Below are 25,824 nucleotides of genomic sequence, written 5' to 3' on the forward strand. Positions count from 1 at the left end.
AAAATGTGTTTATAGTGAGTGACAGATCCTGGGATAAACTAGTGACCTGTGCTGGGTGTACTTTTGACTCACACCAACAACTGTTTTGTGTCTATGCCTTCAGAATGACATTAAGAAACATTACTGACCTGGTGGTTTTTATTAATGTTTGGAAATGGGACTTTATTTGAGTTTTGTGGGTTGCTGGGTCACAAAGCTCCCTCTTACAGAAGCAACTTCAGCACACTATGTCAAGGGACAAAATAGTGGAAACACCTTGAATATCCAACACCCTAGAAAGCCACATCAGTGAGGTCCACAGGCAGAGAGAGGGATGCCATTTACTGGGTTATAAATGGAGTGCTGCTTTTGGACAATCTGGAAAAAGGGTAACACTGTCACAGAGGCCTATCCTATTTTCTGAGACAGCAGTGGAATCACAGGCAAGAGGGTGCCTCTCCACCAAAAACACACAGTCTACAGTGGTCTACAGTAGTGATTCAGGGGTGTTGCCCTGTTCACATATTTTCAACCTTGTTTGTAGATAACTACATCTTCCCACACCCTGAGCCTCAGACAAATACAGTACCTCTTTACCAAGATGAGAAACAAGCTCAGGGTCCACCATTGTGACAGTGATGATAAAACGGACTTACAAAGAAAGATCTGTATGCTCCATGAACGCTGTATGTAACGATTGTATGTAAGGGAACTAAAGTAAGTTTAAATATAAAGATCATCCATCGTCCCTCTTAATCTACACAGTAGCAGAAGTTGTCAGATGAGTTTATGCTGGAGGGAAAAAGCAATATACAACATTAAATTCTAAAGTACCGCTAGGTCTCTCAAGATTATTCTGCAGAACAGCTCTTCAGTGAAGCTACTTATTTGCTCAGTTGCTTTTTATCACTGACCACAACTCCTGTTTAAAATATATTGTTGGATCTTAGTGGTTTCACATACATCAGCCAAGAGGAAGCTGGCATTGGCCAAATCCCTCTAAGCCTAAGAGAGAGAGATGGAACATGAACAGCGTCTCCCCTCTCATCTGCCCACTGATGTATGTTAAGAACTATAATTGTGCTGGTCGGTGTGAGGAGCGTGCACGTCTAGAGAGCAGATGAGAGGTGTTTAGCCCGCAAAGGTGGGCTGTGGTAGAGCTGCAGCAAGGTGAGCTATGGTCCCTGGCCTCAGTTATTATCACGCTGAGTTATAGGCCTCCGCCTCCCCCACCAATCTGCACACATTACAATGCCAAGTCACAGCATGCAGTCTTTCCTTATGCTCTACCTCCAGGTTGTACCCATGCTCACCCCCCCCCCCCCCCCCCCCCCCACCACCACCTTTCTCTGTTATTTCTTGTCTCTCATTCTCTTTCAGACTTCTGAGTTAATTTCTACACCCACCCCACCCACACTTGTAGAAAGATGATGAATCTGATTTACACAATGTGAAGTAATTTTGGCAAATTGTGTATTTGCTGTAGGGGTTTCCGACATAAATGAAAACCAGTGATAAGAAAAAGCTGAAATCTGAGTGGCTTACCCAGGCGTCATAGAAAAAAAAAATGTATGACCTACTGTCTTATCAGCTAAACATCAGATTATATACTGACGACTGAGAGGATCAGCCAATATTAAGACGATGTTACATGAAACTGTAAGTTGTTGCAGAGTCCAGAGTCTGCTGTTCCCTGTTTTGGATTTAAAGACATTTGTGGTTCTACTGAGTCCCTATTAATCAGCACAATCCAGTTCCCTTTCTGTTATTCCTGAATTTGACACCTCACATCTCTGTTCTCCACCTGTCTGCTGACCAAAACACCCTAACAATATTTAACACAGTGCATATGTTTTGGATTGTATATAATGTATATGACACAGATGCAGGCTCATGAGGAGCTGTCGGTATCAAAGGATGTGGTGTTAGCTCGGGGCAGTTTTGCATCCTCTGAGGACTCCTGAATCTGCACGTATGTGTGTAAACAAATTACTGGTCTGCACACCCTTCACTGGTCTTTTACATTGCTTGCAGATAAGCTGTATTCTTTGGCTCACATTTAGATCTGGATGAAGAACAAAATGTTCCCCAAGAGGATCATCATGCTATTTCTTGGTAGCAAGAAGTTGTTTATTGAACTCTCTTGCAGGAAAAAAACTACGTCATTATACACTGTAAAACAGAGAGACCATATGTGAGTGACAGGGAGGCATCAACGCTCATGTGACATTCATTGTGTTGCTGCCTGCTGGTGCATAATGCTGACATGCCGTGACTGGCAAAAGTCTGACTAGAGGAGTCCTGCTGTCTGTCACCCTCACCTCCTGCTGTGCAGGCCTGTGCATGGTGCACCCTCTGAGGGGGGTGGTGGTGTAGGAGACAGACGGAGAAGGAGAGAGAGAAAGAGAGCGAGAGAATTAAGTTAGAGCGAATGGAACATCAGGACATATCCATCTTCTCCATCCCCTTATGAATATGTAAACCAGACAGGTCAAGTAGGCATCAATGACTCTCCTCCCTGTGGATTTCAAGGCAAGAGGAGGGGAAGGTTGAAAAGCAGTGCTCCCTTCTGATGCTTTCATCCAATAATGGTAGATCTCTCGGTGGCATGTCATAGATATTTATGTGTGTGTGTTACAAAAAGAAATCCTGGCTGTCATGTATTAAACAAAGTTGATGGTTGAAAATGAGCTTTTCAACAACTTGACTCTCATTATGGAAATTCAGAGAAGAGATTGTATGGAGCCATTGACATTTCTTCGTCCTTTTCAGGGGGATATGTGGTTGGGGTTTCTCTGTTTTTGTCTTTCTCTCAGATGTGGAGGGATGACTTATTATGAAGCTTGTGCCAAAGCCACTCCCTTCCCTTTGCTGCCTTCCCACTCCCATGCTGCCCCTGGCTGTATGTCTTTGAGTGAAACATTGGCACAGCATCAGTGACAGAGCATACCTCACCACAAGTCCTTGATGGTCCAAGACGAGAAGGGAGCATTTGGTTTGAATTTTTTCTAATTTGTGATAGACCAAAACACACACACACACACACACGCACAATCCCAGTCAAAATGAGAGGTCATGTCAGGATCATTCTTTATTGCTCTTATCTCGATCCTGGCCACACTGTCTGTAAATTCCCCCTGACAACCATGTCTGGTCATGGTTTTCAAACATTCTCTTTTGTCTGTGCACTGGTCTGCTACACTTTGTGAAACTCAAATCCATTGATCAGCCTTCCTAGTTTTAAAACTTTCTGTTCAAATTCTTGACAGCAGATTCTTAAAATAGTGCAATCTGATCAATATAACCCCACCAACCCTCACACCAACCAGATCTTTTTTATTAATATTGATGTTAGTATTGTACACCACAATACAGGGATAATGTTAATCAAAATTAGGACCATTGGTTGTAAAGATCTGGCAGCCAGTGGCCTATCAGCTGTTTGTATTAGTGTATGTTACATGAACTCCATTCTTTGCAATGCTGTCAGACCTGCAGCACACGGAGCAGAGTTCATAGCACAGGCTGATCTGTTGCTGTGGTGCAGCATCAACTGGAGTCTTCATTAAGTTGCTAACTAATTGAAATTACAAGAAAGTCACACACACAGAGCCCACCCCTTACTCTTTGTGTACTGTACCCTATACCTGGAAACCATCAGATTCGTATGTATTTGAACAACAAATACCTGCTGAATAAGCAATATCTGATGTTTTCTGTAAAGGTATATGACTCATTTAATCCAAACAATGTAGTTTGTTAGTTAGAGATATGTTTATGTTGCCCAGTGCATTCAGAATGTGTTCCTGGCAGGGACTCAAAAATAGACAAAGAAACTGACCTTGTTTAGATGGGCCATGTGGTCCATCACCAAAGCAAGGGGTCAGGTCAGATGTTTACCAAGTGGTAGGTGGGAAGGTGGATGCTGTAGACATCTTTTTCTTGTCAGTGGAAAAAAAATATTCCTTACAAAAAAAAAAACTCAAGGACTGTGTACATTTATAGGTGTATAGTAATATGTATATTTTATTCATGCGGCTAGATTATTATTACATGCATATAAAGTGGAGCCTAATAACTGTAATTTGTCGTTTCTCTATCCTTAATATTTGTTGTTGCAAATGTCTCCACTATGATTATTTTATTGTTATTCCTCATCAAGCTAATGGAAATGCTGTGCTTAGTAGAATGGCCTTTGAGCCCATCAATGCTTCTACACAGGCTCAGAGCCTCAAGATAATAATAGAGGGATCAGTGGCTCCCTTGTAAAAGTTAGCTTAATATAAACCACATCAGAATCAAGTCTGTGACGTCTGTTGTCCTTTTCTCTGTCCTGTAGAGGTCAAAAAACACATTTCATTATTTCCCTCTCATCCTTTAATCCCCTCCTACCTGATGTAAGCACTGGGCTGAGGAGTGTGCACGCACAAATACACAGATGGTCAACAGGACTTTTCAGGTCGTAAATACTGATGTGCGGCGTTGCCTCTTGGTGAGCAGGTGTTTGTGTGCATGTTTCCTTGTGGATGGGGACGCTGAGCGATAGCGGACAGAAAATGAGAGAAGAGGACCGATGGAGGCAGATGTGTGAAAACGAGAAAGGCGGAGAGACGGTGTGCATGCATGACTTCTGAAAACGTCATCGTAATCCCTTGTCAAGGACTGAGCTTAGGTTTACACCAGGATTATAGCTCAGGACCAATTATTACCTGAGAGACTGAAGGAGAAGCACAATGTCAGACCTCAGATCAGCAATACAAACATGATGTGACAAGCATGCAGTAACTTGAGCCATAACAGGTCAGCATATGGTCAAAATAGTGACGAGCTAGCAGTATGTCAGGAGCTATTAGCTAAGATTTGCTGCTTTCAGGTGCAACAGTCCGCTCCATCATACCTGTCAATACCGCAGACACCTGCCAATCATACTGGAGCCTCCCACATGATTGTGTTTATTTCTGTGTGTTTGTGCAGCTGACAGAGAGAAAATATGGTGTCCACACAACAGGTGACCTTTGTGTTCCTGCTGACAGCATTATTCCTGTGTTGTGTTTGGCTCTCGCACCTCATGAAACATAAATTGGATTGTAAGAAATTTCATAGAGCCACAGCTGGTAGAGAATACAAGTAGATGTTAGTAGGAAGGAGCCTCTTTTAAATTCTGACGTTCTGGCTGCCTTGACTCAAGGGTAATGTATGCAGACTCATGGCCAGCCTGGACACATGCAGAGAGAGGGGTCATCTCTACGGCAGCATATCCATTAGCCTGTTCGTTGTCAGACAGAAACAGTATTATGCGCTAAGTGTATTCATCCATTGTTTCAGGCGTCTCATCCGAGCAATCAGCTAATCACCACTAATCAAGTAATCAAGACTTTGCATGTATTAATTAGGCAATTACATATCATGAAATCCAACAAAATCCACACAAAACAGAATTCCAAGTGTTATCTTTTCTGTTGGCACTGCTTCCTTTTGTGAATAAGCAAAAGGCTCACGGACTAAACAAATATAAATGAATCCAAGAGTGCCAAGGCTAATCCACGCAGACCACCATGTGCTCTTTGAAACTGTGACAATGGCAATAAATATCCAGGGGGGGCTTTATAGGGATATCTAGTTTATCCCTATTATCTCTCAGATAAAACGACACCTGTACTTATGGAAAAAAATAAAAAAACAAAACAAAACAAAAAACAAAACAAAAGGCTGACAGTCTTGATATTGCAGCCTTGATTAATGCTGTAGTTGCTTTTGTTTCAATTAATATTTAGACCTCTAATAAGTTTATTGTTAATATGATTTCTGTTTATTAATGTGATGTGGGCTTGAATGAGTATCCCCACACCCTGCGGTGTTCGAGATAAATGACCAGCAGTTGAGACACAATCCTAATGTGGACACACAGAGAGACATTAGTTCCATTGTTTACTGGTATTATAGATCCTAGGCAATAAGGCTTTACTAATTGCTGCTGTATGGAGTCAGGTACTCCAGCTCTGTTGTGTTGACTGGTGTTTGGCTGCCAGGGCTGCGGAGGCAGAGGCAGTATAATGATTATGGAATTATCATGGCAGAAATTGTGATGGCTACTCTAATGATTTCATGTTACTGCAATTAGCATTAGGAGGAGGATGGGCGGAGGAGGGGCAAGCAAATGCGAAACTGAGGAGAGAGAATAGAAAGGTAGATAGAAGCGAGGGAGTCTGAGAGGAACTGGCGAAGACAGCGGGGAAGGAGAGACAGCGAGTTAGTCAGGAAAAGGAGATGAAGAGCTGGTAGAGGGGTGGGTGGGGGGCACAAGACAAAAGAGATGGGAAGTGTAGGAGGATGTTCATTAACTAAATGAGGATGAATTGTTAGCATGACTGTGGGCTGGTGAGGTTCCTTAGCTTCAATTTCAGAAATGCTCATCTCAAACAGAGAAGGAAGTCAGCCCCCTCACAGGCTGTCAGGCTCCAAACCCAGGAGATGAACATCACCTCATCAACATTTTTCTCTTTCTGGCAACCTCATTAGTCATTAATGCTAAATCCTGACCTCTGAACAGATCTACAGACAGATCTATGGATAACCAATGATTAATGAAGTAAAGGGAACATTTCATTCCATCATTTATTGCGTGGTGTTTTTTCCACACCTCTAAGTAAAGATCAATGGAAATATGGATGGAATGGAATAGACCTTTTAATTTTCTAGAAAGCATCTGGCAGATTTAAAAGAGTCCTTCAGTGTAACTTTGTTCGTAGTTCAGTATTCATTACTACTTTGACAGAAAGTGACATTCAAGCGTCAAAATGACCCGGTTAATAACAGAACGGCAATATTTCATGTGGTTGGCTGCTTTTTCTTATGATTAGGTATTTAACGTCAAACTGTCAAATGATCTGCTGTCACACAGGCGTGTGTGTGTGAGTGTGTTTATAGCCATGTTTTCATGCACACACCCTTTTGTCTTCCTGTAGTGTTTTAATTAACACCTTATTGTGTGCTGCCAAAGCCGTGATAATATTAGATAATTCCTTTTTCTCACTGCCTCTAGTATTATTTCCTTTGTGAAATATTTAAAATATGCATATAATCTCTTATGGGCTGGGCTATTTAACTGTGTTTTTATCCTGCAGTGTCACTATGAAAAAGCGAAAGTACAAACCTGCAAAAAAACATTTTCCATCTTCAAGTAGAATAGGGTTGTGACATTTCCTGCTATCAGCTGTGCATGCAAAATTGTGCATGTTTGCATGGACATTTTCATCAACAACTGGGAAGAATGAAGCTGTGTGTACGTGTGTTTGTGTGTGTGTGTGTGCAAAGTTTTCATACCTTGCTGCCTTCCGCTCATTTGTACCAAGCAGATACTGCTTAGTAGTTCCTCTAAATGGCCACTTGAGGCAGACTCCAACAGTGAGTAAATCCTTACTTTTTAACATTTTAAAAATGCTGAAAATATGTGTCTGCAATGATTCCTTTTTTTTTGAGAGCACGGCTGCAGGTTTGCACCTCACCAAGTAGAATTGTTCCAAGGTTATCTGCCTGCCCAGGCATCACCTGCCCATCACAGCTCCACAACAGCTCCACAACTTTGCCCATTGATTGTGTTGAGAATTTGAAAGACTCAGACAGCACCAAGATGGTGGAGCCACCACACTAAGGCCATGTCTAAAATCCCTACTCTGTTTATAGCCCAGTATATTGTGTGCTTGCTGTGTTGTAGCGCTGTCCACGTGTGTAGTGAGATCTATTAAACCCCATAGACTCAATCTATCCCAGAATACATCAGACAACTAGTGTTCATCTAATGGTCACTACATTTATGTACCATCTTGCAATGGACTCTATATTTACTCAGCTGGTGGCGATGCTGCATGTTTTAATTATGTGACAGCAATAATGCAATGAATGCTGCCGGAAAATGATGTGTTTACTGTCTCTAAGTGTGTTTTTGATTTTGTTGATGATCTCACAAGTCCCCTGACAACGAACTCCCCATATAGTGAGTAGGGTGTAATGAATGAAATTATTCATTTAAAAACTCAGGCTATGACTGAAATTTCAGTCATAGCCTGAGTTTTTAAATTATTTTTAAAGAAGTCTGTGGGTGATGTCAGTGAGAGTTCATCCATCTTCATGTCCTTAAAAAACCCTTATGATGCAGAGCTTTCTGTAGAGTGTGATGGAAGAACAACTGCAAACCAGACAGGATGGACTGATTGGTATACAAAAGTCAGTGCTTAATGTGTTACACGTCAAATGATTAAATTTTTTTGTACATTTTTAATGCACATGTATGCCTTTACTGGTGTCTTCCTGCTTCCTCTGAGCCATAGTAACCATTTAAAATGTTTAACGGCCTAATTCCTGTTGAGTCACATACAGCATTTGTCAGATCCCCTCTCTCAGTGTTTAGGATTAACCTAATCCAACCGTTATGAAAATTAGAGTTTGAATCTTCCTGTGTTGCCCCTGAAACGAGTTTCTGCCTCTTTATTGTCACGTCAAACTATCCTCCAAAAATTGAGCCTCTCCTGTTTTTTTCTCTCTCCACACCACTGAGTGAAGGGATGGTTTATTCACTTAATGAAAGAGAGAAGGATACTTGCATGAGGGAGAAAGTTGAATCAGCCAGTTAATCCTCCTCTGTCTGTGTAACTACTGCTCTGGAGACCTCTATATGTCAGTTAGCATTACACTGTAAATACCTTCTCATAAGGCGGAGAGCTAAGCAGCGTACTAGTGAAAATTCAGCCGCTGTACTAATGACCTGCATTAATGTGGTGCTAATTTGGCGCTTATCATTTTCACCGCTGTGGAGGAGGTTTTTAGTGCTGGTTTTAATCCACAAACTCATGAGTGAAACTTGGAAAAAGTAAACCTAAAAACTCACGGTTTTTATGCCACTTGTAGACAACTTTTAAACATTTTGGAACACCGTGCTCTAATTACTGACATCTCCAGAGTCAGCTGCAGGTGTTGGATAGCTCACTCATTACAGTGTGTTCTTTCTCCAAAAAACAAAAATTACATTGCAGTGCACGCTGGTGCAAGCTGCTGTTTTACTATCCAACTCCAGATGTGACATCCATCCTTTCATCCTATTCTTGTAAAAGCAGTATCTCAGGAATACTTTTATTAAATTTCTGCAAATTTGGTTTAGAGTTTTACTTTGAGCCAAGGGTAAACTGATTAGATTTTGCTAGACTGTTAAAGGTTTTCACAAGCATGACTCTATTCTTATATTGAAAAAGCTGCAAGCATAACGTAAAACTAGCAGAGTATTCATGTATGAATATGTGTACATCTGATCGGCTTGAATGCGTAATAGGAACGAATGTGAAGCTTGTCAGAGCAAAGAGATTCTCCTATCATCCTCTAATTGAACTTATAGTCACGCATCAGATTAAATCACTGTTATGAATGACACACATTTGTATGTCAACTGATGGTTGGGAACAAATCTGAGCAAGTGTGACAGTCGGAGATTCGCAGCCGTTGAATCAATGAAAACAATATGAACAAAGAGACGGTATAAGCAAGATGTTTAGAGGGCCAAATGTGCAGTAGAAGCAACGCGGTGAGCAAGATGCAGGCAAAGGGGTAATTGGGTGGGACAGACTGAAGTCTTTAATGATTGTATTAAAAAAAACTTGTGACAAGAAGAGACTCGGTGAACTGCCACAAAGCTCCATTTATGAGTCAGCTGATAGGCACAGCGGCAGCATGGCTTAGTGCCCTGACTTTATTTCTAGGACAGTGCTGTCACTGTAATACATACGACCCAGCTTCAGCTTCACACTGATTGATGTGAAATCACATTATTTCAGTAAAAAAAAGCACACAAGTAGAGTTCCAACCAAATACTTTTTAGTATATGCTCAAAATTATAAACAGCGGCTTTGAACGGGTGGCTCCTCATATGTGAACATGTTTCCTCTTAATTCATTGGATGTGATTTAATGAAGATTTCAGACTCATCTTTGTTACTTGTTAAGCAAGGCCAGCTCAAACACGTACCTCAGACAACTTCACTCCGAAAGTTATTAACCTTAGGTGAGACACTGAGGAGGAATTTCATTGTAGACAGGCCAAACAGCTCAGATTAGTCACAGATGCTTGGTAAAAACTCATCTGCTACATAAAAATGGAGGAGCAGATTTTTAATTGTGGAAGCATATGTCAAAGAAATAATCCTGTTGTACTAACTCAAGTCATAGCAGATTGTTCTGGATTAATCTCTGGTGTGAGATCTAATTCACAGGCTCTCTTTGCCTGCTTAGGGAGCTGTGAAAATCCCTTATCAGACCAGGGCTGTTAATCTTGTTCCTGACACATGCCCTTTTTCCACTATGTGGTCACATACAATGCATGAATGTATACTCCAGGGAAAAGCAGGTTGGCATTGAAAAATAAAAGGAAAAACATGATTAAAGGTGCTATTTTCTCTTTTTCTCTTTTTGAATGACTGCTTCTGATGAGTAATTTGTTCAAAAGGTTTGATGTGAGAAATGTACGCGCTAGAATAAACTAATCTGCGGCATCAACACACAACATAACATCGAGTCTCCCCCACTGCTCAGCTGCACTCCTTCGGTATTTCACCATGCTGAGTATTCAAAGCATGAACAGCTTTAGATTACCACTCTTTCTGCATGTGTGCGTGTGGGTGTGTGTGTGTGTCTATAATGCCCTTTTTATCAACCCTTATTGGTAATCAAGCGACATGGAGATCTTTCTGCCTGCAGAAGGAGGAAATGGCCGACTTCCCTGGCCCTCGACCCAGCTTCAGCTTCACACTGTGATTTATGTGACTTATTAGCGGGCCCCCACTGGTAGGACCCATCATCAGAATTATAACTAAGGATTAGGCTCCAGGCTAATGATAGGACCAGGAGGAGAAATTGACCATGTGTTTGGCTGTGGTGTGTTTCCTGTAAACCAGATTACAGGGCACACGCAGAGCTGCGCAAACATGAGAGACAAGCGGCACACAAAAATCACATCTGTAAGCGCATATGAAGATTAAACGCACACTGACACACACATACACACCAGTGTGTATGTAAGTATGAGGGTGGCAGCTGTGCAGCGTAGATTATGAATCTGTATTAACCTTGCCAACCCATCAACTCATTTTTAATAAAGAAAATACACACACAGAGTGAACTTAGATGACTTAAATTAGTCTGCCAAAAATATATATACAAGTATTGCCTTTGGTTTATGTAGAGTTCATGGGGAACACACATTAATGCCAATGAACACACAGTATTTACAGACACTGACACACTCATACGCATGTGCTTTAAAGCCCGAACGGAAATGGCACACATGAAATTCCTGTTTGGGTCAATAGTTGGGTAGACATGTCTCACGGCAGTTTTCATACACTCTGTGTTGCTCATTTCCAGTGTTTTGTAGTAATGGCACAGTGACACGGCCCCTGGCATTAAGATAACCCAATACCAGCCAGCAACCTGCCAGCTATTGTTTCATTTATAAGAAAACATTACAGTCTAATATCACATCACATCTGCTGCCTCCTGGGGAAGACTGTTATTTAGCTGTGTGTGTGTGTGTGTGTTTATATGTACTAAATGTTACACCCACTGGAAAAAAAGCATAGATCATGGGATTCCCTCCCTGCAGCTCGGAGTCCTACCATCCAATCAGAAGAATCAATACACCTCAGGACAATACCAGCAGGCTCCCTTTTAGAGTTAAAGAATATTATGGAGGCAATTCCATGAAGCAATTTCCTGTTCAAGGGCAGGTATAGCCAGATCAATAGGAGTTGAGCACATGGTGTTGTTCTGTAGCGAATAGACATCGAGGGAAACTGCCCTTCCTCTCTCTGTTGTGATTGTCACTTAATAGCAGAATTTGAAACTCAATCTGGATTGATTTCTGGTCCTTTTCAAATGTGTTGCAGCCACGAGGTTCTGACGCAACTCCTCTGTGATATTTTTGCTTGTTATATGTGAAGATTTTTTTGGATCGTAGCACAGAAAAGAGGCCCTTTGATTACCAGCAGGACTATTTCTTCTCTGGCTAATGTAAATCCCGGCTGAACTAAGCAGCAGCAGCGTTGAAGTTGGATCTCCAAGCATGGATCAAAGCAGCCAAACCCTCCTCCTCCTCCTTTTCCTCCTCCTCCTCCTCTCTCTCCTCCCATCCCCTCCCACTCGTGTGGTAGTCTAATGCTGCTTTGCCCTGCATATTAACACTACTGTAATTGGACTTGTTGTTTGTTTGTAGCTTCACTGTTTGTTTAGATTATGTTTGAAGCCTGGCTTAATTAAATTGCGTCCTTGGTGTCAGACTCTCTGAACATGAGGAACACACAGAGTCGAGTTAAAATGTTGGAGAACATCCGCTGTCTGGGAGAAAGGGGTCAGAATAACACAGAAATAGGTTAACTGTTGTTGGAGCTCTGCACTGTGGGGAGGTGTTATTTGAGCTCATTTAGCAGGTGACATTTGTCAAGCAGTTTAATGTGCTTTTATAGACCCAAACTATTGATCCTATGGTGAAACTCAGACTTAAGTAATCCTCCCTTTACACCACTTTTGGACTTTGTGGTGGCCTTTCCCAGCTAAGATGCTCTACTGTGCTTATTAAAACTGGTGCACCTGCAATGTAAGGTGAAGGGTACCAATGTCCATATGTGAGGATGGGGAAAAAATATCCAATATGTTGTGAATGTTGCTAAAGTTTAAAGATTCATACATAGAAATTGGAATTATTATAAATAAACCCTCAAAAAAGCCAAATTTAGTGAGTTATTTTCACCCATTTGAATAAATGGAACTATAATTGTCCACATTTCAAGTCCGGCAGCTATTGTGGGACTCTGAAGTGTGTTTGTGACTGAGTCTGGAGGACATAAAGGAAGTTACCAGACCATGCAGACTAAATATAACCTTTAAAAGTCTGGCTTCTCCTTGCAACTGTTCATACTTTGCCTTTTTTAAAGGGTTGCACTGTAATGACTTCCCTATGCAGTTTGTATATGCATGCAGGAAGTCTGTTGACAGATGGGAGTGTGGCAGAGCCAGGCCTGTCCTGTGAGATGAAGAAAAGTCTGATGACTCGTTTAGAAATCTCCCAAATGGCTCCCAGACCAAATCACCGGTCTTGTTTAATGGCCATTGATGTTATTATTGTGGATGACTATTAGATCTTGCTGTGCCACTTGAGAGGAATTAGAGAAGAGTAATTTTAACAACAAACAGTACAGGCATGGCAACCTACCTTAAACACAGACTTCATCATCCCCCTCTGTGTGAGGTAACCAGTTTAACTCTTTACTGTATATGCAGGAGCTTCGATCTCACTGCTCCACATGGTAGTAGAGCAAACCAGGCCACATCTTTGCCATGTGCCAGCATTTGCATGCCCCCCCCCCCCCCCCCCCCCCCTTTCGCCAGCCAGGCAGTAACTAATGTAGATAGTCTGGCTATGATAGATTACATCATGTCAGCCTGGGTAACGCCAAAGAGCCTGAGCTAACCGCAGCGGTCCTTAGGTGTAATATTTTGCTGTGCAGCATCACAATAATTGTATTTTTGAGAAAATGCCCTGCTTAAATGTAAATAAACAATAGTAGAAAATGTAAATGCAGCTCTTTGCCGCACCTTAACCTAATAGGTTAGGACAGCTGACTGGCTGGTTAAAGCCAGCTGTCTAGAAAATTGTTTTGGCATGTATTTTTCCACTGCTGTGTCCTCCCTCTGTCCTGCAGCCCAATCAATAAAAGCTTTCACTGGGCCATCTGTGTATGCATGTGTGTGTTTGTGAGAGAGTTTATCTTTTTTTTTTTTTTGCAGTTTACTCATTAGTTTTGTTTCTATTTTTAATTCTAAATTAAAGTCTCTTATTAGCTGCATGTACCTGCAGGAGGCAGATGGCTTTATCTCTAAAGCAGACGTCAGGAGATTATTTGCAAAAACATAATCCATTTTATTTTTAGAACTTTGGTATTTAAGAATTGTACGATTGCAGGTTGTTCTTCTATCAGTGAGCTAAAAAGTTAAACAAGCAAAACTTAGTTTGGCTCGAATAGTAATAAAGTAACACACTTGACATTTTAAAATCAGCATCCACACTCCAGGAATCCAAGAACACTCTTGGAAATGTTATTTGCAGTTATAGTTTGAAAACTTTGTCAAGGAAGATATAATGACACCACCCTACGTCTTGATCAGCCATTATATTTATTATGAATTCTTTGTATTGTTTTATAATTGTTGTAAATTAATGATGGTTATAGACGTCTCACTTCATATGGACGGTGGTGCTGTCTCCTTTGTTAAACATCACAGTGCCACCATTGCTGCCCATGTTAAGCATCCATTTTCTGTGCATAGGGTTTCCAGATCTTAAGACACACGCCTGAGTAGAGAAAAGGCTGTTGTGGCATCAGTCCTTTATATAAAGCTTGGTAATTTTAGTAATGGTTGCTTTTAAGGTATTTTGTGGCTCTGCATCAGTGGTTCTTCATGCATGTTGTTGAACTGTTGCTCCTCTTCCCACTTTATGCGACCAAACACCCCACTAATTGCAGGTTGGATTGGAGAGAGATGTGGAATTGAAATTCCCTGTATTTTGGAGAATGCAAACAGCTCCTCCTTTGTAGAAATTTTAATCCCAGTGTGGTTTCAGAAAGGATGTAAAGAAATCTAGTCATGTCAACAGGAAGAGAGGGCCCCTGAAAAAGTCAGGCCTGCAGTCTAAAAGAAGCAAAGACACAAAACCATTTGAACCTCTGACCTTCAAACTGGAGAATAACATATGCTATATGAGTTGTGAGGTCTATTATTTATAGTTTACTTGTGATTATGTAATTATTTTGAGTTCAGTGACCCTGTAGGGACATCTTACTGCTGAAGGAAGTGTGTACAAAGGCTACACTTCAAAACTTTGTTTTGTCTGGCTTTTTTATTTTACTACTACTACAAAATAAAATCATACTTTCTATGACCTGGGAAATTCACATCCCTGCAAATGTTCTGTCAAAATAAATCAACGCAATCTATTCTCCATCTGTCTCTCATGAAAAAAACATGAAACATGAAAGAAAACACAATAAAAATGACGGCAGCTACATTTAGGTTTAGCAGTTATTTAAAGTGTTTTTCAATTAGCAGAGGTACCTAGTTTTTTTATTTTTTTAATTCCCATTATGATAAAAAATAACTGTCTGATTTCCTCTAATCAAATACGTTTTTGCAGCCTAAAATTGCGAATGAAATGAAATGTGCAAAATGGTGTTCCTGCACCAATTATTTGGAGCAGAAATAAAAGCATTTCCTCTCAACAATCAATCGTGACACGGAAAAAATTAGCGAGCTGCACCCTGTTTTCCAATAAATCACACAGGACACAGATTTTGCGGAATTATCTGTTAATTTCAGCTGCAGTTTAACCGAAGATAAAATACAGAGAAAGTCTAATAGAGCTAACCCAATATATATTCAGACAGATTGTTTTTTTCCCTCCATCCAACAATGTTAATCACAAATGTTGCAGCTTATGATAAACAGTATGATTCATTGTTTGAGCCGTCAAACAAATCTAACATGGGGCGCTTCCTCCGTCCACTGTTTCTGATTGTCTGAGCCAAGGTCATCTCATTGCACGCACCAAGGTCGTCTGAGCACCCCAGTCCCCGAGGCTTCTTTCACCATCTGACCAGCAAAGAAATCGAAAGTCCTGTTCAGCAAGGAAAAAAAATGTCAATTTCTTTGTTGATTCAATTAGGAGAAAAGAAGTGTGTGAGATAAAGCTAGTGTTATTTATCATTGCTAAGGTAACACTCGATATTGAGCTATGTTAATTAGAGCTCTGTAGCTAAAACCAATGGCTGTGGGAAGTGCTGCTTCCACAAATAGTTTCTACCAACAAGGATCAATTGATCTAAAGGCAGCTATAACTGGCTTTTTAATAAAGCACTGTTGGAAGGAACAAACCCCCAATAAGGTGACAGCTTGATTATTTTAACATAGATTTTACATTTTTAAAAATCTCACATTGTATATTCTCAAGACAGCCAAACCTCGTGCAACACCTTCAGTACAGAGACCTGTGTGTGTTGTCCATTTTTATATGTGTATGTTTGAACACGTTTGTGGTCATCTTAAAACTGTCATGTAACAGAAAGGGAAAGTGGTTGTGATGTTTGAAATCACAACCACCCCAGCATGTTGCCACTCGATACAATTTGCACATCATCCAACAGATCCAACCCCAACAAATAGATTCTTATCTCTATTTCCTTTTCACAGCATAACAGTGTGACACTGACATTGATCACTGCAAGTTTCTATAAGGAGAGAAAAGTAAAGAAAAAACAAAAAAAACTGGTCAATAGACCATTCAGCAGCACCTCTGTCAGTCTGTCTTTGTGTCTGGGATGATCACACATTACAAAGACAGAAAGAGAATCACTTACTGGGGCTTTCTGTCTTTTCCTCCCTGAAAAGCAGCCATCCCCATACCAGTGTTTGTCATTTAAATTTAGACACACACACACAGTCCTACAGTTCTCCCCTCACTTTCAACCTTCCAAGGTTTGTAGTATATTTTTGTGGGAGCCAGTGAGATTGGATCCAGACAACACACAACAGACTTAAAACACTTAACACTTAAACATGATAGCTTTGTTGTGTTTTTGTGTATATATATATATATATATATATATATATATATATATACTGATAAACACACGATAAGAAAGGACAAGTATATGGGTGGCAACACACAAATAAGACTCATTCTGATGTAAAACAAGACAACAAGTGAGCAGGAATTCACTTAATCAAAACATTAAAAAGGCTGCAGCAGGATGTTGAATTGGGTAAAGAAATGAAATGAAGCTGGTGGGGGTCTGCAAAAGGACTACAGGTGATCTGGCAAGAAAGTGATTCAAGCAGGCAAACATGCAGGAATGGATTAAATGTGGTGTAATTTGCAACGTCATCAGTCTAGCAAAGACTCTGTGAAAGCTGAATATCCACAGGGGAAGCATGGAAAGCAGGTGAATGTGTCAGCAGACCTCTGGAGGAGGAATGGATAAGTCTCAGAGGTCAAATAAAACAGGGCAGAGTAGGAAAACTTCCAAAGCAGAAAGAGAAACAGAGGAGATTAAAGCTCAAGGACACTAAAGATTAAGGCTACATAACATTAAACAGAGCTATGTGGTTGCTGAGAACCCAATGAAAAGAGACATAATGCCTGAGATGAGTCTGCATGGACCAATGCAGAGGCAGAGTGGGTGGCCAAAGGATCCTTATGCCCAGGGTTGTAGCATAAAGCTGAAATGCAGTGATACAAGTCATGAGGGCATCCCGGGTCCTGGAGTGTTTGCGTGGGCTGCCAAGGAGTTATGGATCCAGGCAGTGAGTCTCAGGCAGAGGGTAACAGCAGCAGGGGAAACGCCTTAGAAGTGCAAACAACAGACCCAAAAACACAAAGCCTAAGGGAGAACCTGTACACAAGATGTCAAGGTTTACAAGATGTTAGAGAACAACTGGAGGAAAACTGAAATCAAAGCTGACAATGGGGAGGAACACCATTTGTTTAGTATCCTGTAGACAGAAGAGAACAAGATTTTTTTTGCTTGTACTGATGGGCAGTATAGACAGGCTCTTTAACAGCTATCGGGTGAGAGGCAGATAGGGGAACTTCCTAAAAAGTGGCCTCAGGCTCAGGTTCAGAAGCAGAAACTGGCACAGGCTCAAAGAGGGGAACTGGTTACAGCTTAGATTCAGATATAGAGAGCGGTTCATGCTCCGGCTAAGGGAGAGACACTAAAATAGACTACGATACTAGACATGGGAAGTGTGTTACAGAGGGAGTCTGGCTCAGACTGTGACCGATAAAGACCGGTCGGCAATGCACCCTCACACATAAACAAATAGGTGCCAGGCAGTTCTAAAATAATGTGTGTTCATTTTGGTCAGGCTTAAAGACCTCATTAAGGCACAGGGATAGACAGAGAGAGGTAAAAATCCAGTCCCAGAAGCTGGCAAGGAAACTTTGAGGTTTGGTTTGGGAAATGATCAGGGTGTGGTATAAAAGAGCCCTTTCACATGTTGCAAGGCGAACCTGATCAGCACACAAACGCAGGTGGGAACATCGATACGTAATCAGCGCTTGTTTCGACCTCTGCTCTCAATCTAGACAGGCTGCATCAAAGACGATGCACTTTATGGTATAGATGCAGAAGGCCGAAGGATCTGAGCTTTTCATCCTTGTAAAGATCCAAATAAATCTAAAAATAAATATTTAATGGAATACACATTCACACATCATCCCAGACTATGTTTCAAATGTGCAATTTATATTTAATATCCCTGTAAAATTCCATGTTTATATAAACAGAGAATTTCTCAGGCTGCCTGTTAAATGACCTTTCACGTGTTGAGGCTGCTTTATGAATGTTAGCTACTGTAGGCTCATCTCCATGATGGCTGCCCATCCCTCTTTCTCTCACTCACTATCCGTTCACTGTTGTTTGGCCCCTTGGGTTTTTGCTGGTGTTTAATATTTATCAAAACAATTTCAAATGACATGCTGCCTCCATTATAACCACAAGACAGACTTCAGGTGCAACCAGACAAATGCATCCAAATATGCTCAAAACACACTAAAGAGCAACTGGAAAGCTGCTCACAAGTACAAAAAAAAATCCATAGTGATAGATATTTAAGCAATACTTTGCAATATTTTGCATATAATAAATGACTGTGTACTCTTGCTGTTGCCTACCTTCAACAGTGTCGATGATTGAATTGTTTCTGTATTAATATTGTATGTACTGGCATGCTGCACACATCAATAACAAATAATCGTAATTATAAAGCTGGTGCTACATGTTGCATAGATCCCATGACATGGATCACATGCATTTAATGGTTTCTGTGAATAATTAATCTGGTGGGCGGCACTGTCTCCAGAATACTAAATATTAAGAGTCATCTGAAGGGCCGTCAGGGACCAGTAGTATCAGTGGTGCAGGCAAATGAATATATAATTTCTCAACAGTTCTAATGTTGTCGACAGAATCAGCCAAGCGTTGGCTTATTTCCCATCTGTATGTTCTGTATACATCCATTACTGATGACACATACATATAAATACACAGTAGTTAATGCTGGGACCGGCTGAGCGATCCATCTTGAGTTTGTGCTGTGGGTAAATGGAGTTCTGTGTTATTTAGGCAGGCGTGCTCACTCACTGCTGCCCCCGTGTCTCCCTAGGCTCTGTTTCTAACCACTGCCACAGAAACACATCAATCATCTCTCATGGCCAGACGCTTGGATGGACATGGAATATTGATATGGCTTTTAAGATGTGGGGCATGAATATAATCTCTGACACCTATCAGGGTAGCTTTAGTTCAGCGCTACATATAGGCACTGAAGTATTGGTAACATTTATTTAAAGGAAACTTATAGCTGCTGCGATGAAATACAAGAAGGGTAGTTTCAAGTTGGGCGCAGCATTCAAGGCAGGTGGAGCTTCTGAAGTTTTCATGATGAGTGCAAAGAACTCAAATGATATTTGTGAATAGAACAAATGATGCTTCTTTTTCCTGTTTACCTGATATAATAGTGACTGAACCAGTGAGGCATCAGTGGCATTAGGTCTATCTTTATAATTGTATGAGACCATCCTGTGTGTATTTTTGTATGTGTACAAATGTGTGCCGCTGTTCTGCAATTAACTGGTGAATGGAAACTTCTCCCTGCAGACTTCTCCTCATTACCTGCTTTGTGTGTGTGTGTGTGTGTTTCCAGCTAACCCAGCGTCTCTACGTTTGGAAAAAGAAGTGTCATTGTCACCATAAACATCATCATTTCTCTTTCCCTTTCCCGATCTTCTATTTTCACCTGGAACTTTGTGCTGCTCTCCATACATGGAGAGATCCATTTAAATCAGTTCCCCTTATGTTCAGGCAAGAGAGAGGGATGGTGTGGTAGATTTATTTCTCTGAATATATGCAGGAAGACAAAGAACATAGATATAATGCTGACATCGTCGCTTCTGGATGAACACTTGGCATTTGTTAAGGTCAACTCACATGTATGTTTGTCCAGCTGGACCAAAGAACTTTCCTGTATTAGATGAGAAAGACAACATTTTCTGTAAGACCCTCATACCATTATCATTTAAAATTAACATATATGAGTGCACATTTAACTGCACTAAAAACTTATAAATACATGGACATATAACAAATACAGTATTACTTATTATAAACAAATAAAGTCATGAAAGCTGATGGCCACTGCCTCCCTCACACCGCCTTCAAAATGATTCAGAGTGTAGAATATTTCATCTTTTGCCTGACAGCCAAAATGGATCGTGTCCAAAAAATGTGGTATCTTCCACCAGCAGTGAAAAAGGCAGAGTTTGCAAAGTTCAAACAATGTGCTTCAGGTGCTAGCACTGCGGTTAAAGGGGTAAAAAATTGGATCGATTTTTGCACATAAAGCAATCCATCATATTTCTCAGGAGGAGAAGCAGAATTTTGTCTTTTTTTGGGGGCACTACGGTTACATGTTGTAGACATCTTGTTAGCAGCTAGTTTGCAGTGCATCCTTTCCTTTGTGACAATCAGTACAGAAAATCAGGACATGATTTTTTTCTTTCTGGACAGTAGATTTACCGCACATTTTATATTTCTTTTACAATTTTTGTTATACCAGTATTTGGCGCTGACACAGGCATCAGATGTACACCTAAACTAATGCTTCCAGGGTCAAAGGAGGATGGTATCCATTTGTAGAGAGGCCTTTTCTGGTGGATATTCACAGATTTTTGTAAAAGATGTAGCCATAATCGCAAAGCTTGAATAGTTCTTCAGCGCTTTCCTTTTGCACAGCTGCAGCTCTCAGCTCTGCCAGAGTTGTGATTCTTTGAACATAAAATGTGCAGTTGATGACCTTGCTGGTGTTGGTGAAATGTATTTTTTTTAAACGTCATTAATTACATTTAGTTCATATTTTTTCTGCAGTAAGGTCCAATGTGAACCATTGTAAAGAACTGGACTTTGCCTCTGTATGTCACCTCAAGTGTGAGGCAAATAAAGATATCAATTTGAAAAATTACAGGTTACCCTGATGGCTCATATGGTTGAGCGGGCACCCCCCTAAGCTGAGGCTGTAGTCCTCGCTGCTGTGCCTGTGCCCTTAGCTGCATGTAATCCCCTGTATGTCTCTGTCTCTCCATTACTTGCCGTCTATCAAGCAAAGGCATAAAAAATAACTTTTTTTAGATGATTATTATTAGAGGATAGTCAAAGATGACATAAACATAAACATACAACCAAGCTCAAGATGCTCTGCCATCTTTGATGTAATTGGATTTCATGCATCACTTACCTCTCACAACTTACAGATGATGCAGTTGGTCAGATGGTATAAGAAGTGTTTACAGCATGTAGTTCTCATTTGCTAAAATGCTATTAGTGTGTCACTGGTGATGTACTGCTGAAGTGTGTAGAAATACTGGTTTATCTTCTTTAATCATGTTGCAGATGTAATTAAAAAAACAAGATGGAATTTAATGTGAGACATCAGATGTTTGATATTCTACAGCAAGTGCAGTGTTGGGTGTGGAGCAGCGTCGTTTGTATTTCTTTTAGCCAGCTGTACCTCTTGAACCAAGAACAGTAAATAAGGAAATGTTTCTGCTGTCGGACTGTCATGGCTGATAGAGTGAAACCATCTGTGTCCTCGCTTGTTCTGAAAAGGGGGGATGATGTTGAGGAAGGAGAGATGAAGGAGGATAGACACAGTAAAGGCCTGCACAACTGTTGGTGGTCACAGCCCAGTGCACACATCCCCCTGGCTGCCTTCAGGCTTGACCTGTGTATGAGCTCTATCTATCGCTCAGAGTCGCTGAACAAACACACAACACGCACAGTCGCAAGTGCACACAAACAGATCTGCCTGTCTGTCCTGCAAATGCAGACAGGTGTGCAGACTCAGTCAACAAGATTTTAACACAGTGCTTTCATGCACACACCTACACACATTCTGTAAATGTACATGCAAGGCTGCCACCTGGGTAGAAGATTTGACAGATACATCCGGTATAGGTCACCGACGGCGCAGGTGCTTTCTGCTGCTGAAGCTGTAAAAATTCAACATAATCTCCTCCTCTCTTTCTCTGACAAAATGCATTCTGTCTCCCGATTACCTGTCAGATAGGTGTGTTTATATTGACAAAGTTTTGTTGTTGCCACATCAGTGCAGAATCTCATCATTTTCTCTCTATGAATTTGTTTCCGTTATCTCGCTGTTGCTGTTTATGCTAATAGAATTGGACATCTGAAGGGATGCATCAGATGCTGAGCTAGGTCGTACCTGTGGCACAGTAGAGATGAGTTACAAAGATCAGTCAGCAGAATCTATTAGCATAACAATGCACGGACAAAAGGGAGTTGGTTTTTATGATTCCAAATTTAAGCATAGATAAAAATGTTTTCACTATCATCCTAAACTGAAAGTTTCTGGCTTATAACTTGCTCGGCCTGGTGTCTGTATGAAAGTCACAAAAAGGTCTAATAACTAACATTATGCTAAATGTGGAGAATAAATATCTTCACATACAGAAGAGATTGAGAGATGATCAATCAAAGAGATCAAAGAGATGATTCTTGCCCTGTAGCACTGTACCAGGGGTGTAGCAAGTTGCACAAAGAAATGCAATGTAGCAAGCTTTATAGAAGTGTGGGGGATGAGGTTTCGGTTGCGGGTATCTGAGCAAGACTGAAGCTGAACATAACTAAATGTGTTTGACACACTTCTCTTATTTATGACATACAGACTTTACCAGGACATTAAATATTCTGCTTGCTATCACTATCAGTGCATACAGCTATAGCTTAGTGTTTCTGAATCACACTGCATTATCTACAGATATCTACACTTTCCAATATGCCTGACCCTGATCAACACTGTAAGCCATTTATGCCACATGCCCCCCCCCCCCCACACACACACACATTTACTGAGTAGGAAATGCCACCTAATGCTGTTCTGATTGCTCGTGAAAAAACTCTGTTCCACTTGGTTCGGTGGTAAGAGAATCACCTTTATTTTCTTCATCTTAATACTGCATGGTAAAAACAACAGTGGTGGTGAGTGTAGCTAGATCACAGGTTTGTGTGACTGCTAAAAAGATAGCCGACATGCGCTAACATACATCTCCCTAACTAACTTTGTCAACAACATAGCTGCTGAGGTGGTGCTGAGGGTACATGGTGGATATGAACTATTTATCCACAGATATTACATTATGACAGCAAGTGGCTTCACTAATTCACTGTTATGCAGTGTTCTTACATTTACTGCCTCACCTTCAGACCTGCTCCTTCCCAGATAGTGTTCTCTACACCATATCCTTAGCTGTCTCTAGTCCTCCTAGATGTTGGCATAGCGATTTATGTTTCGATCTTACCCGCTAACTTGCCGGTTTGCTGTGATTGGCTGTAAGGTCTGTCACTCAAGCTAACTTTACCAATGTGTGTTACCTCTTGTATGTGTGTACAATCAGAGAGAGGGAGGGAGAGAGCGAGACTTCTCTACCGCTCTGTGGGATCGTTCATTCCCTTTTGCAGACGTCATTCTGTGTACATCGGCTGTTTAGTTACATTACATCTCCAAAAACTGTGGGGGATGACATGTGAATTTAGAAAAAAGTGTGGGTGTTACATCCCCCACATCCCCCACGGCTGCGATGCCCATGCACTGTACATTATTGCTGATGTGTTTTGGTGCAAAGAGAGATTGGCCCAGCAAGACAATGTCTCACCACATGATCAATATCTATCTCTGTCTCCCAGTTAAATGAAAAAAAGACAATCTTCTGCTAATGTATCTCCTTTATTACTCGAATTTATCACCAAGTGAGATGAGAAGGAAAAAAGGAGAGCGGGTGGCAGCAGCCTGGCGTGTTGAATATGAACATAGTGAGTCACACATAACAGCCTGTCAGCTACAAACAGGGCAACCGAGCTTTCTCCCACCATATGTGGAAGTGTGGTTCTGTATGAATATGGTAAAACAGACCAGATTTCCATCTCCTCGGCCTTGTATCTGCAGTGTGGATCCTGCTTCAGGAGTTTTGTGCTACCCTACAGCCTTCCTTGACTGCCGCTTTAATTTTTGATGAATCCTGTAATAGCTGGAGCAGAATATATTGAGAAAGTGGCCTTTTGTGCACAGGGCGACAGGCGTGTTGGAAAGGAGGGCGGCACCATATGTTGCAAAGTGGAGATGAAATTGGCTTTGTCTTGAATAGGGAGAACTCTAGAGAATGTGCTGGAGCCCTGAGGGGGGAAGGATGAGCAGAGGTAGATGAAGGAAATAAAACCCTCCTCCTCATTTCCTCATCACCTCCAACAAAGCAAGGTATTAAAGAAACACCTGTGGTTTGAGCAATGAGAAATCCAGAGGTTTCCCTTTTCTTCCTCTCACCATTGGCTACCCTCGTCCTCCATTTCTCTTCTGCCCCCCTACTGCTGCATCCCTTTCTGGCCTGGGGCATAATCTCTTCCCCAGACAAAAAAGAAAAAAAGGAAGAGATGCTGACATGTAATAAAGGAGGACTGATTCTGGTAGGGACTGAGGCTGGCCACGGCTGCCGCCAGAGCTCGGCTTGTTTCCTTCGTCAGAATAGCAAAAGAGAGCAGCTTGGTATTTCTACTGCAGAGATGAGATTACTTACTAACAGATGCCTGCTAATGAAGTGTTGACAGGCTGGGTGAAGGGCCAGTCTACGCTACTGTATGGGAAATAATGGAAAGAGGGGGGGTGAATGGTGAAAAGACTGAAGGAAAGGGTGTGTGTATATGTATGTATGTGTATGTGCGTGCGTGTGCGCAATCTAAGGCTTCTGTCCTCCAGCCTCAGAAGTTGTGCTTGTGCTCCATCACCAGGGGAACAGATAGCTTTTAGCAAGCTACCCTGAGGTGGAAAAGACTCCTTCTTTCTTGCTCTCTCCTCGTTTCATCTTTCTCCTTCGAAGCATTTTGTTTTCCTTTGGTACCCCTGTGACACTTCTTTTTTTTTTTTTTTTTCCTAGGCAGGTTTGAATTGAAATAAATTTATTTTTCCTCGTGCTGCTGCTGTGGACATAAACCTTTTCTATCCCAAGCAGTGAGATCTGTCATTGAAACATATTACCTGTTTCCTGTCCTCCTCACACCGGTAGCATTGTATTTTCAAGGTTGTAGATGAATAACCAGGATCATTTCACCTTGACATCTCTTTTTTTTTTCAAAAAGTTATAAGCCTTGTTTACCATTTCTATTGTTTTCACCGTGCGAGCAGATCAGAGCGGGTTGGCTAACATCAGAGACAGACCCGGTGGGTGATGAAACAGAAGGACACACACAGTGGGGACATGTGGAGCTGGGATGGTGTGCGGTTTCTTGAAAGAGCGGGTGAAGGAGAACGTTTTTACTTGACTGGATAGATTTGCTGAAAATGCATCACAGGGACACGGAAAGGAGAAGGGTTACACTGTGAACTCTCCAGACCTGTGTTTTTGACAGTGAGCTGCTACAACTTAACTTTTTCCAGCTTTCACTTGTACCTTCACACAAGAGGCTTGTCATCCACCATCTCCCTCTGCTTCCTTTGTTCTTGGAAAATGAGCACCTAAGATTTGCTGCCTCCTCCTCTGTTAGTGAACGAATGTACCGAGAAACAGCCATTTCTTTGAGCAGGCTCTGCCTCCTGCTGCTCCAGATTACAGCTCATTAGTAGAAGCTGCAGAGAGACAGCCCACACCATGCCTCCCTTCTGATTTCCTCATTGTTTTCTATGATTCTGG

This window comes from Parambassis ranga, chromosome 3 (assembly GCF_900634625.1).
Source record: "Parambassis ranga chromosome 3, fParRan2.1, whole genome shotgun sequence".
Classification (NCBI taxonomy): Eukaryota; Metazoa; Chordata; class Actinopteri; family Ambassidae; genus Parambassis; species Parambassis ranga.